The sequence below is a fragment of the Arachis hypogaea genome, chromosome 12 (assembly GCF_003086295.3).
Source record: "Arachis hypogaea cultivar Tifrunner chromosome 12, arahy.Tifrunner.gnm2.J5K5, whole genome shotgun sequence".
Taxonomy (NCBI): Eukaryota; Viridiplantae; Streptophyta; class Magnoliopsida; order Fabales; family Fabaceae; genus Arachis; species Arachis hypogaea.
In genome coordinates this window covers 39918550-39931657 of record NC_092047.1, presented here as the reverse complement: position 1 = coordinate 39931657, position 13108 = coordinate 39918550, and positions in this window count along the sequence as shown.

The following is a 13108-nucleotide window of genomic DNA, read 5'->3' as shown; positions in this document are numbered from 1 at the left end:
GAGCCTGAAGAGAAAATGCAACAACCCACTCTTGTGACTGAGACTTTTTCGGATGAGCAACTCTTTGTTATTCAGAGGTCTCTGTAGTTTGCAGACATTACAAACTACAAGACCATGAGGTTCATCTCCAAGGAGTACACTAAACAGCAAGTTAAAAAGCTTCTCAATGATGCCAAGTACTTCTTGTGGGAGGAACCTTATCTTTTCAAGAAATGCTCAGATGGTATTATCTGGTGTTATGTCTCGGATGAGGAAAAATAGCAGATTCTCTGACATTCTCATGGTTCCGAGTATGGCAGACACTACGGTGGTGAGAGGACAGCAACTAAGGTCCTCCAGAGTGGTTTTTATTGGCCGACTCTCTGTAGAGATGCTCGGGATTTTATGAGGAACTGTGACAAGTTTCAGAGAGCTAGGAATCTTTCCCACAACCATGAGATGCCACAACAAGGAATATTGGAGATTGAGTTGTTTGATGTGTTGGGTATTGACTTCATGGGACCTTTTCCACCCTCATACTCAAACACTTACATTCTGGTGGCGGTTGATTATGTGTCCAAATGGGTGAAAATAATGGCTTTACCCACTAATGATGCCAAAGTGGAGCTGAGCTTTCTTCAGGGGTATATTTTCATCCGGTTTGGTATCTCAAAGACACTAATTAGTAATGGAGGAAGCCACTTCTGCAACAAACAGCTGGACTCACTTCTTCAGAAGTATGGAGTTCGTCATGAAGTGGCAACCCCTTATCACCCTCAGACAAATGGACAGGTTGAAGTCTCTAATAAAGAACTCAAGAGAATTCTGGAAAAGATTGTCAATACTTCAAGGAAAGATTGGGCCAGGATGCTTGATGATGCTCTCTGGGTATACCGAAAAGCGTTCAAGACTCTTGTTGGCATGTCCCCATATCAGTTGGTCTATGACAACGCCTATCACTTGCCGGTGGAGTTGAAGCACAGAGCATACTGGGCAACAAAGTTCTTAAACTTTGATACCAAAGCTGCATGAGAAAATAGGCTCCTTCAATTGAATGAGCCTGATGAATTCAGAAATTCAGCTTATGAGCGTGCCAAGCTCTATAAAGAGAAGACAAAGGTGTGACATGACAAAAAAATAGCCACCAAAGCATTTGAGCCAGGCCAAAAACTCTTATTGTTCAACTCAAGGCTCAAGCTCTTTCCCGGAAATCTAAAATCCCGATGGTTATGACCGTTTGTGGTTACCAGAGTGTCTCCGTATGGTCATGTGGAGCTCCAGGAAGAAAACTCTGATAATAAGAGGTTCATTGTCAATGGTCAGAGGCTAAAGCACTATCTTGGAGGCAAGGTTGATCGTCAGAGATCCCCTCATCTGTTGACTAAGCAAAGCTAACCATCAAGTTAGTGACGTTAAAGAAGTGCTTGTTGGGAGGCAACTCAATCATCTGTATCCTTAGATTTTCCATTTATTTTGGTTTTATTTATTTTGTTTTATTTTCCTATAGTTTTTCTTTTTTCCACGAGTGTTTTTGTCATGCAAAGTGTTGAAGACATGAACAGGTGCAATCAGAACAGAGTTTAGAACACTCTAAAAAGGATTTGCTTCAGGTGCCCTGGCGCCAAACGCCGCACCCTGGCGTTTAACACCGTGGGGCACAAAATTCGAGGCTAGGTCATTGTGAGTCTGGTGCTAAATGCCCTAACTTGGCATTTAATGTCATGTTGCACGTATTTTGAAGAGCATTCACAGTGAAGGCGGCGCTAAACGTGGGCATCTAGCATTTAGTGCCAGAGGAAGCATCAACAATTCAACACTCCTTGCCGGGTGCGTGCGCACAAACTATTCTCTCCCCTAGGCATGCGTACGTACAGATCTGTACGCGTACGCATGAGTAGCTTAAATTCAAAAAAAAAATTAAAAACACACTACCGGCGCTAAACGCCGAGACTGGTGTTTAGCGCCAGTAGCACCTCACCATTGTACTCGGAGGGGTTTAAATTTTGAAAGAAATTAACCATGGGCCCCACCGTACCACCACTACTCACTAATCAACTTCTCCCTTTACCCACATATATCTCCCTCCCATAACCCCTCATCAAATAACCGTTACTCTCCCCCCCCCCCCCTTCCAACTCCCCCATTTAATTTCCATTCAATTTTACCCTTCTCTTTCCCTTTACCCCAACCAAACCCTCCCCCTCCTTCTGTATATACCCTCTTTTACTCCTTTTTTTCTTTTTTACCACAACAACAATTCTCTTTCTCTCCTCTTTCTTTTACCTTTCTTCTTTTCACCACCAATATTCCTCCAATAATTTTATTTTATTATTTCCCATATTAGCCTTTCTCCTCTATTCTTAATTTCTTTAATTTTCTTTTTCACCCACCACTTTTCCTACCTACCTCTTCTTTTATATTTTCATTTTCTTTGCTTGAGGACGAAAAAAATTTTTAAGTTTGGTAGGATGTGCCATTTTTCTTTTTCTTTTATCATTGTTGATGGCACCCAAAGGAGGAGAGTCTTCCTCTAGGAAGCGGAAAGAGAAGGCCCCAATGACCGATCCTTATTATTCGACCAGGTTTAGCTCCAAAGTGCACGAGGAGCATGTTTTTTTTTAATCACTAGGGGGAAGGTTATTTTGGATGTCTGGTTTGAAATTAAGCCGGACGAGTATCGAGAAATTCAGGCTCAGATCCAGTGGAGAGATTAGGACACACTGTGTAACCCAGTTACTGAAGTTGGCCAACTGATGGTCCAAGAATTCTATGCTAATGCCAATGCCAATGGTTAGGTTACATACAAGCATGTGAAGGGCATAAATCCCAGTCCCAAGAACTGGCGCATGACGGTTAGAGAGCAGATTCTAGAGTTTGGTGCACAGAGTGTGAGAGAGACACTCCACAGACTGGGGATGATGAGAATTCCTATACTAAGAGTATCAACAATGATCGGAGGTCAGACCAGATACTTGTAGATATATGCCTTTGGAGTTTATTCAGCACTCCATCATCCCAACGAGAAACCGTTCTGAGGTCACTATAGATCAGGCAGTGATAATCTATTGTATCTTGCTCGGAAATGAGGTGGAAGTGGAGCGAGTGATTCCACAGGAGATTTATAGCAATGCTTTCAATGCCTCCACCCACGCCAAGCTAGCATTCTCGCACCTTTTCTACCACCTCGGTGATATCCTCATTCCTATCAACAGGCCCATCTCCATGAAGACCATGGAGTATGCTCGAGAGTATGCGAGATGCCCGAGAGAGGAGCCGGTCTCCAGACCTCAGCAGGAGCAGTCTGTGATGCTTGAAGGGCACTACTTTCCTCCACAGGAGTATTGGCATCAGCTAACCTCTTTCATTGAGCAGCTGAGGGTTAGCCAACATGGAGCTCACCTTCAGCAGATCATGGCTGAGCAACAGAGTCAGCACCAGGAGCTTACACAGATGAGACTCGACATTGGGCAACTGAGAGGATATCCAGGAGCTCAGCTAGATGGAGGAGACGGCCACCTTGACGACTGAGGTGGTTGCATTTTTTTATGCTATTTTCCTAATTCTACTCTTATTTTATTATTTTCTACTTTCTGTTATTTGTTTTTAGTCCTTTGCATGATTATTAGCATCTTTAGTTTTTCTAATTTTAGTTAATTATTTTAGTATTTTGATTTTAGTTTGAAAAATATGTCTCATGTACTACTCATTGATCTGGAATTCAAAAAAAAGAAAAGAGTAAAGAACATTTTCATCCCTGACCTTTTTTTTTGCGGACATTTTCTTCCTCAAGCAATGAAAAATACATTGAAGTCCCTGACCATTGAAAAACGTGGACATTTATATCCTTCCATTGAATTCAGCCGTTTGCACTGGACGGAATAGGCTGAGTTGGCAGAAGTGGCACTGAGGTGGCACGTAACGGAGGCCAGGTGGCATGGAGCAAAAAGTAAGAGGACATATAAGTCCCTGGAGACAAAAATGATGCCGTTTCGTCTCCTCCCCCAATCTTTCAAATTTGTTTTCCCTAATCCCTCATCTGCACAGAAATGGCGAGGTGGGTATTATGGGGAGTTGTGGCAGAAAGGAAATTCTTCCCTAATCCCTTGTCAATTTTTTGTCGTCAAACATCAAAGAAAGACGAAGGTACCATTTGCTGTGATTTGGTCTTTCGTTGTCTTGTCTTCACTGCTTCTTCACTCAGTCTGGCAGCTGAGAGAACCACCGACAAATTGGTTACGACGATGGAGAGCAGCAGAAAGGTAGGTCGATCTTCTCGGGCCAAACAGAAGCACGATTTGGCCTCCCTCTTCCACAAATCATGGTACCATCTCAGGCTCTCCGTCCGCCACCCATCCAGAGTCCCCACTTGGGACGCCATCCTCCTAACCGCCGCCAGCCCCGAGCAGGCCTAGCTCTACACCTGGCAGCTCCAACGGGCCAAGCGTATGGGTCGGATCGCTCCCTCCACCGTCACCCTTGCCGTACCCGACCCCGACGGCCACCGCATCGGATCCGGTGCTGCCACTCTCAATGCCATTCACGCCCTCGCCCTCCATTATCGCAACCACTTCATCCCCGATCTCCACTCACAGGTTCCGATCTTATTGCTGCTAACGTATAATTCTGTTATTTCAAAGTAAATGATTGGATTGATTCCTACTCCATTGTTGTACAGGTTGCAAGCACAAATGGCAGTGATGGCCAAAAAGCACATTCTGCTGCTCCATGCGGGTGGGGATTCTAAGAGGATGCCATGGAAGGAAGAATTTTCTTTCTGCCACAACTCCCCACAACACCCACCTCGCCGTTTCTGTGCAGACGAGGGATTAGGGAAGACGAATTTGAAAGATTTGGGGAGGAGACGAAAAGGCGGCGTTTTCGTCTCCAGGGACTTATATGTCCTCTTACTTTTTGCTCCATGCCACCTGGCCTCCGTTACGTGCCACCTCAGCGCCACCTCTGCCAGCTCAGCCTATTCCGTCCAGTGCAAACAGCTGAATTCAACGGAAGGACATAAATGTCCACGTTTTTCAACGGTCAAGGACTTTAATGTATTTTCCATTACTTGAGGACGAAAATGTCCGCAAAAAAAAAGGTCAGGGACGAAAATGTCCTTTACTCAAAAGAAAAAAAGTGATATAATGCATGAAAACTTGAAGTTATTTTCTGAATCATGTTATTGACTTTGATGTGGTAGTGTTTATCTATGGTTTTGAATGCATGAAAAGAATAGTGCATATTGATCTTGGAGTTAAGGTTGTTAATTCATAAGGTACAGAAATTTAGAGAAGTATTATGAATTCTCTAAATTAAACAAGAAAATAATCCTTGAAGCAAAAGAAATAGAAAATAAAAAGCAAGGCTCAAGGCTCTGAGCATCAATGGCAATGAAGGTTAATTATGATCAAAAACTCAAAAGAGTTGTTTTTCTAGCCATATGTCTGTTGTGTGAATATGTCAATGAATTCTTGAGACAGAGCACTTAAATTCAAAGTCAAGTGTATGTCAAATGCTCTGAGCACCACTGACTGAAAAAATTCAAACGAAAAATCAAAACTCAAAGAGTTTCCCAGTTAAGTGTTTATGGTGTTTTGTGTCAAGTAAAGATTGAGACAAAACATTTAGAATCACAGCTAGGCTCAAGATGCAAAGCACCAAAGGAAAGAAAAAAAAAAGAAAAATATTGTGTTCAAGAATTAATCAGAGGATAAAAGAAAAAGAATTCATAAAATTATCCGGATTCTAGTTTCAAAAGACATTAACATTCCTAAATTTCAAAAGATAGTGAGATGCCAAAACTATTCAGGATCACAGTATCATAAACTCCACTCAGAGAATAGACAGGATCTTAATAGATAGGAGCTTTAGTTTTAGTTTTTTTATTATTTCCTTTTATTATTTAAAAATAAAACACAATCTTTTAGGTCTTAGAATTTTTTAATTTATTTTATTTTCAAATCAATTAAGGTTGGATATAAAAGGAGAAAAGATTCGGTCCTTTAGGCTCTCTTCTCTCCTTCTTCCTCATTCCGCATTTTTCCACAATTTTAAACCCTAGTTTTCTCTAAACCATGAGCAACTAAACTGCCTCTATTAAGATTAGGAGCTCTATTTATTTTGATGGATTAACATTATTGTCATTCTACTTTTAAATAATGCACTGATTTAAATTCAAGGATTGCTTTCATTCTTCATCCTAAGAATTAGAGTATATTAGAAGATAACTCTCTTTCTAGTTGAATTCTTGTTGAATCTTGAAAAAGTTAACTCACTTGAATAACATCTTGAAAGTAATTCCTTATAATTCTCTAATAACCTAGACTTAACGTAATACATGACATGCAATCACCTTATCTTTGGGCATTTAGGGTTTGTGTGACTAATAAACTAGAATTGGACTTAAACCTTTAATCTTAATTAAGTGACCAAGGTGGCAGTTGATTAGGTTAGAGGAGATTAAATCACTAAAGAATTACGGTTTAATCAATTAAAGTTTGCCATGAATTAAATCTTACATTATTAAAGTAGTTGGTAAGAATTGTTAATCCAGAAAAGTATTCTCCAAAATCTAAACTGTTTTCTCATAAAATTCTCACAATCAATTTACTGTTTGCTTTTTCAATTTTTCTGAGTACTATTTAATGCAATTTGAACTCAAAACACTTCTTTTTGCTTTTCTAACTAAGTTAATTGATGAGCGGATATTTTATACGCTTTTTGGGTTAATTTCATATAGTTTTTAGTATGTTTTAGTTAGTTTTTAGTTTATTTCCATTAGATTTTAGGAAAAATTCATGTTTCTGGACTTTACTATGAGTTGTGTGTTTTTCTGTAATTTCAGGTATTTTTCTGGCTGAAATTGAGGGAGCTGAGCAAAAATTTGATTCAGGCTGAAAAAGGACTGCTGATGCTGTTGGATTCTGACCTCCCTGCACTCAAAGTGGATTTTCTGGAGCTACAAAACTCGAAATGGCGCGCTTCCAATTGCGTTGGAAAGTAGACATCCAGGGCTTTCCAGCAATATATAATAGTCCATATTTTGCTCAAGGATAGATGACGTAAACTGGCGTTCAACACCAGTTCTCTGCCCAATTCTGGCGTCCAGCGCCAGAAAAGGATTAAAAGTTGGAGTTCAACGCCAAAAATGGATCCAAACCTGGCGTTGAACGCCCAAAACAGCCTTATGCACGTGAAATATTTAAATCTCAGCCCCAGCACACACCAAGTGGGCCCCAGAAGTGGATCTCTGCACCATCTGTCACAGTCTACTCACTTTTTGTAAACCTAGGCTACTAGTTTAGTATTTAAACAACTTTTAGAGACTTATTTTGTATCTCATGACATTTTAGATCAAAACTTTGTACTCTTTGACGGCATGAGTCTCTAAACTCCATTGTTGGGGGTGAGGAGCTCTGCTGTGTCTCGATGAATTAATGCAAGTATTTCTGTTTTCTATTCAAACATGCGTGTTCCTATCTAAGATATCCATTCGCGCCTAACTATGAAGAAGGTGATGATCAGTGACACTCATCACCTTCCTCAATCCATGAACGTGTGTCTGACAATCACCTCCGTTCTACATCAGATTGAATGAATATCTCTTAGATTCCTTAATCAGAATCTCCGTGGTATAAGCTAGATTGATGGCGGCATTCATGAGAATCCGGAAAGTCTAAACCTTGTCTGTGGTATTCCGAGTAGGATTCAGGGATTGAATGACTGTGACGAGCTTCAAACTCGCGAATGCTGGGCGTAGTGACAGACGTAAAAGGAGGGTGAATCCTATTCCAGCATGATCGGGAACCTCAGATGATTAGCCGTGCTGTGACAGAGCATTTGGATCATTTTCACAAGAGGAGGGGATGTAACCATTGACAACGGTGATGCCCCAACACACTACTTGCCATAGAAGGATGTGCGTGCGTGAATCAGAGGACAAAGGAAAGCAGAGATTCAGAAGACAAAGCAGCTCCAAAACTCCAACATATTCTCCATTACTACATAACAAGAAACCTTTAACCCATGTTCTCTTGTTTATTCGCAATTCAACTGATAAATACAATTGACTTCCTGACTAAGAATTGCAAGATAACCATAGATTGCTTCAAACCAACAATCTTCGTGGGATTCAACCCTTACTCACGTAAGGTATTACTTAGACGACCCAGTGCACTTGCTGGTCAGTGGTACGAGTTGTGAAAAGTGTGATTCACAATTCGTGCACCAAGTTTTTGGCGCCGTTGCCGGGGATTGTTCGTGTTTGGACAACTAACAGTCTATTTTGTTGTTTAGATTAGGAAAAATTTCCCTTTTAGTTTAGAGTCTCTTATTATTGTCGTGTTAAAATTTTAGAATCCTTATTTTCTTTTTTTTTAAATCTTTTTCAAAAATAATTTTTCTATTAAATCCTGTGCCAAACTTTAAGTTTGGTGTTTTCTCGTTGATTTTTCTGTGTTTTTCGAAAATTTTAGTTTGGTTTTCTAAAAATTTTAAGTTTGGTGTTCTTCCTTCATGTTCTTGTGTTCTTGTGAGTCTTCAAAGTGTTCTTGAGTTTTCCTTGAGTCTTGATCTTAAAATTTTTAAGTTTGGTGTTCCTTGGTGTTTTCCCGCCAAAATTTTCGAAAACTAGAAGCATTAGATCTAAAAATTTTAAATCCTGTGCTATTTTATTATTTTTCTTTCCTCACTAAACTCAAAAATATCTTTTCTCTCTATTTCTAAAACATATTTTCGAAATTTATTTCAAAAAAAATTCAGATTTTTTTTTCAAAATTTAAAATCTTTTCCAAATCATACCTTTTTCAAAACTTCCTAATCACTTTCTCTCTCCTCATTTTTTCGAAAATCTTTCACTCATTTTTATTTATTTTATTTTGATTTATTTTGTTTTCGAAATAAATAAATAAATAAATAAATAAATAAATAAAAATAATTTTTTTATCTTACATCATCTCCCTCTCTCCATCATGGACCTAAGCGGAAATGAACAGTCCAGGAGGACTCTGGGGTCATATTCTAACCCCTCTACTGCTTCATATGGGAGTAGCATCTGCATACCCTCCATTGGAGTCAGTAGCTTTGAGTTGAATCCTCAGCTCATTATCATGGTGCAGCAAAGTTGCTAGTATTCCGGTCTTCCACAGGAAGAACCTACAGAGTTTCTGGCACAGTTTCTACAGATTGCTGACACAGTACATGAAAAAGAAATAGATCAGGATGTCTACAGACTATTACTGTTTCCATTTGCTGTAAAAGATCAAGCTAAGAGGTGGTTGAATAACCAACCTAAGGCCAGCATAAGGACATGGAAACAGCTGACAAAAAAATTCCTGAATCAATACTTTCCCCCAAAACGGATGACACAGCTAAGGCTGGACATCCAAGGCTTTAAACAAGGAGATAGTGAATCTCTTTATGATGCTTGGGAGAGATACAGAGAGATGCTACGAAAATGCCCTTCTGAAATGTTTTCAGAGTGGGTTCAGTTAGACATCTTCTATTATGGACTTGCTGAAGGAGCTCAGATGTCTCTAGATTACTCAGCTGGTGGATCTATCCACATGAGAAAGACAATTGAAGAGGCTCAAGAGCTTATTGATACAGTTGCCAGGAATCAGCATCTGTACCTAAGCAGTGACCCTTCCATGAAAGAAGAGGTTAAAACAGCAACTGCTGAACTCAGTCCTGTAAAACAAGCTGCTGAATTCAATCAGCAATTGGACTTTCTAACAAAGCAGTTAGCCGAATTCAAAGATAGACTACAAGAGACAAGGATGGCTAATATACATATGGACGAATAGTTTAAGCAAACAAAGCAGTAGCTATCAAGGCAAATAACAGAAGAATGCCAAGCAGTTCAACTGAGAAGTGGGAAAACATTAAATACCCCACCTCAAGGCAGCAAAAAGCTAAGAAATGAGCAAACCACCCAAAATTCACCTGAGGACAGTAAGAGCCTAGGGAAAAGTAATTCTGGAACTAAAACGCCAGAAATTTGGTGGAAGGCTGGCGCTGAACGCCCAAACCATGCTCAGGACTGGCGTTCAACGCCAGAAACAAGGCAGGACTGGCGTTCAACGCCAGAAATAGGCAAGGATCTGGCATTGAACGCCCAAAATAGGCAAGATCTGGCGTTGAACGCCCAAATTGGGCACAGTCCTGGCGTTCAGACGCCAGGAACAGACAAGGAGCTGGCGTCCAATTTCACTCTAGCTTCTAACCCTGGCACTCAATTGCCAGTGAGGGATCAGACACACACAAATACTGATAACAACCCCTCTAAAAAGGCTTCTTCAACCACTTCTGTAGGCAACAAACCTGCAGCAACTAAGGTTGAGGAATATAAAGCCAAGATACCTTATCCTCAAAAACTCCGGAAAGAGGAGCAGGATAAGCAATTTGCTCGCTTTGTAGATTACCTCAGGACTCTTGAAATAAAGATTCCATTCGCAGAAGCACTTGAGCAAATACCTTCTTATGCCAAGTTCATGAAAGAGATCTTGAGTCATAAAAAGGATTGGAGAGAAACAGAAAGAGTTCTCCTCACTGAAGAATGCAGTGCAGTCATTCTGAAAAGCTTTCCTGAAAAGCTTAAAGATCCTGGGAATTTTCTGATATCGTGCATATTAGAAGGTCAATGCACCAAGACAGCTTTATGCGATCTTGGGGCAAGCATCAACCTAATACATGCATCCACTATCAGAAATCTTGGCTTAACTGAAGAAGTTAAACCAACCCGGATATATCTCCAACTTGCTGATGGCTCCACTAAATACCCATCAGGCGTGATTGAAGACATGATTGTCAGAGTTGGGCCATTCGCCTTTCCCACTGACTTTGTTGTGCTGGAAATGGAGGAGCACAAGAGTGCTACTCTCATTCTAGGAAGACCATTCCTAGCAACTGGACGATCCCTCATTGACGTCCAACAGGGGGAAATAACCCTGAGAGTCAATGATGATGAGTTTAAGTTGAACGCTGTCAAAGCCATGCAGCATCCTGACACATCAAAAGACTGCATGAAAGTTGATCTTATTGACTCTTTAGTAGAAGAGATCAACATGGCTGAGAGTCTCGAATCAGAGTTGGAAAACATCTTTAAAGATGTTCAGCCTGACTTGGAGGATTCAGAGGACATGAAAGAGCCTCTGAAATCTCTTCTGGAAGAGGAAAAACCTCCTAAACCCGAGCTCAAGCCATTACCACCATCCTTGAAATATGTATTTCTGGGAGAAGGTGACATTTTTCCAGTGATCATAAGCTCTGCTTTAAATTCACAGGAAGAGGAAGCACTTATTCAAGTGCTAAGAACACACAAGACAGCTCTTGGGTGGTCCATAGGTGACCTTAAGGGCATAAGCCCAGCTAGATGCATGCACAAAATCTTATTGGAAGATAATGCTAAACCAGTGGTTCAACCACAGAGACGGCTAAATCCAACCATGAAAGAAGTGGTCCAGAAAGAGGTCACCAAATTACTAGAGGCTGGGATTATTTATCCTATTTCTGATAGCCCCTGGGTGAGCCCTGTCCAAGTCGTCCCAAAAAAGGGAGGCATGACAGTGATTCATAATGAAAAAAATGAACTGGTTTTTACAAGAACAGTTACAGGGTGGCGCATGTGTATTGACTACAGAAGGCTCAATACAGCCACCAGAAAGGATCATTTTCCTTTACCATTCATAGACCAGATGCTAGAAAGACTAGCAGGTCATGATTATTACTGCTTTTTGGACGGCTACTCAGGCTATAACCAGATTGCAGTAGATCCTCAGGATCAAGAGAAAACAGCATTCACATGTCCATCTGGAGTGTTTGCTTATAGAAGGATGCCATTTGGGCTGTGTAATGCGCCTGCAACCTTCCAGAGATGCATGCTCTCTATTTTCTCTGATATGGTGGAAAAATTTCTGGAAGTCTTCATGGATGACTTCTCAGTATATGGAGACTCATTCAGCTCCTGTCTTGATCACCTGAAACTTGTTCTGAAAAGATGCCAAGAGACCAACCTAGTTTTAAACTGGGAAAAATGTCACTTCATGGTGACTGAAGGGATTGTTCTTGGGCATAAAATCTCAAACAAGGGAATAGAGGTGGATCAAGCAAAAATAGAGGTAATTGAAAAATTACCACCACCTGCCAATGTTAAGGCAATCAGAAGCTTTCTGGGGCATGCAGGATTCTATAGGAGGTTTATAAAGGATTTTTCAAAAATCGCAAAACCTCTAAGCAATCTGCTAGCTGCTGACACGCCATTTGTGTTTGACACAGAGTGCCTGCAGGCGTTTGAAACGCTGAAAGCTAAGCTGGTCACAGCACCAGTTATTTCTGCACCAGACTGGACATTACCATTTGAGCTAATGTGTGATGCCAGTGATCACGCCATTGGTGCAGTGTTGGGACAGAGGCATGACAAGCTTCAGCACGTCATTTATTACGCTAGTCGCGTTCTAAATGATGCCCAGAAAAATTACACAACCACGGAAAAAGAATTATTTGCAGTGGTTTACGCCATTGACAAGTTCAGATCATACTTAGTAGGATCAAAAGTGATTGTGTATACTGATCATGCTGCTCTTAAATATCTACTCACAAAGCAGGATTCAAAATCAAGGCTCATCAGATGGGTGTTGCTTCTGCAAGAGTTTGATATAGAAATAAGAGACAGAAAAGGGACAGAGAACCAAGTGGCTGATCATCTGTCCCGGATAGAGCCAGTAGAAGGGACGCCCCTCCCCTCTCTTGAGATCTCTGAGACTTTTCCGGATGAGCATTTATTTGCCATTCAGGAAACACCATGGTTTGCCGATATTGCAAACTATAAAGCTGCAAGGTTCATACCCAAGGAGTACAACAGGATACAAAAGAAAAAATTAATTACTGATGCAAAGTACTACTTGTGGGATGAACCTTATCTCTTTAAGAGATGTGCAGACGGAATAATCCGTAGGTGTGTGCCTAGAGAAGAAGCACAGAGGATCCTGTGGCATTGCCACGGATCTCAATATGGAGGCCATTTCGGAGGTGAGCGAACAGCCACCAAGGTCCTCCAATGTGGCTTCTATTGGCCCACACTCTATAAAGATTCCCGAGAGTTTGTACGTAACTGTGACAGTTGCCAAAGAGCTGG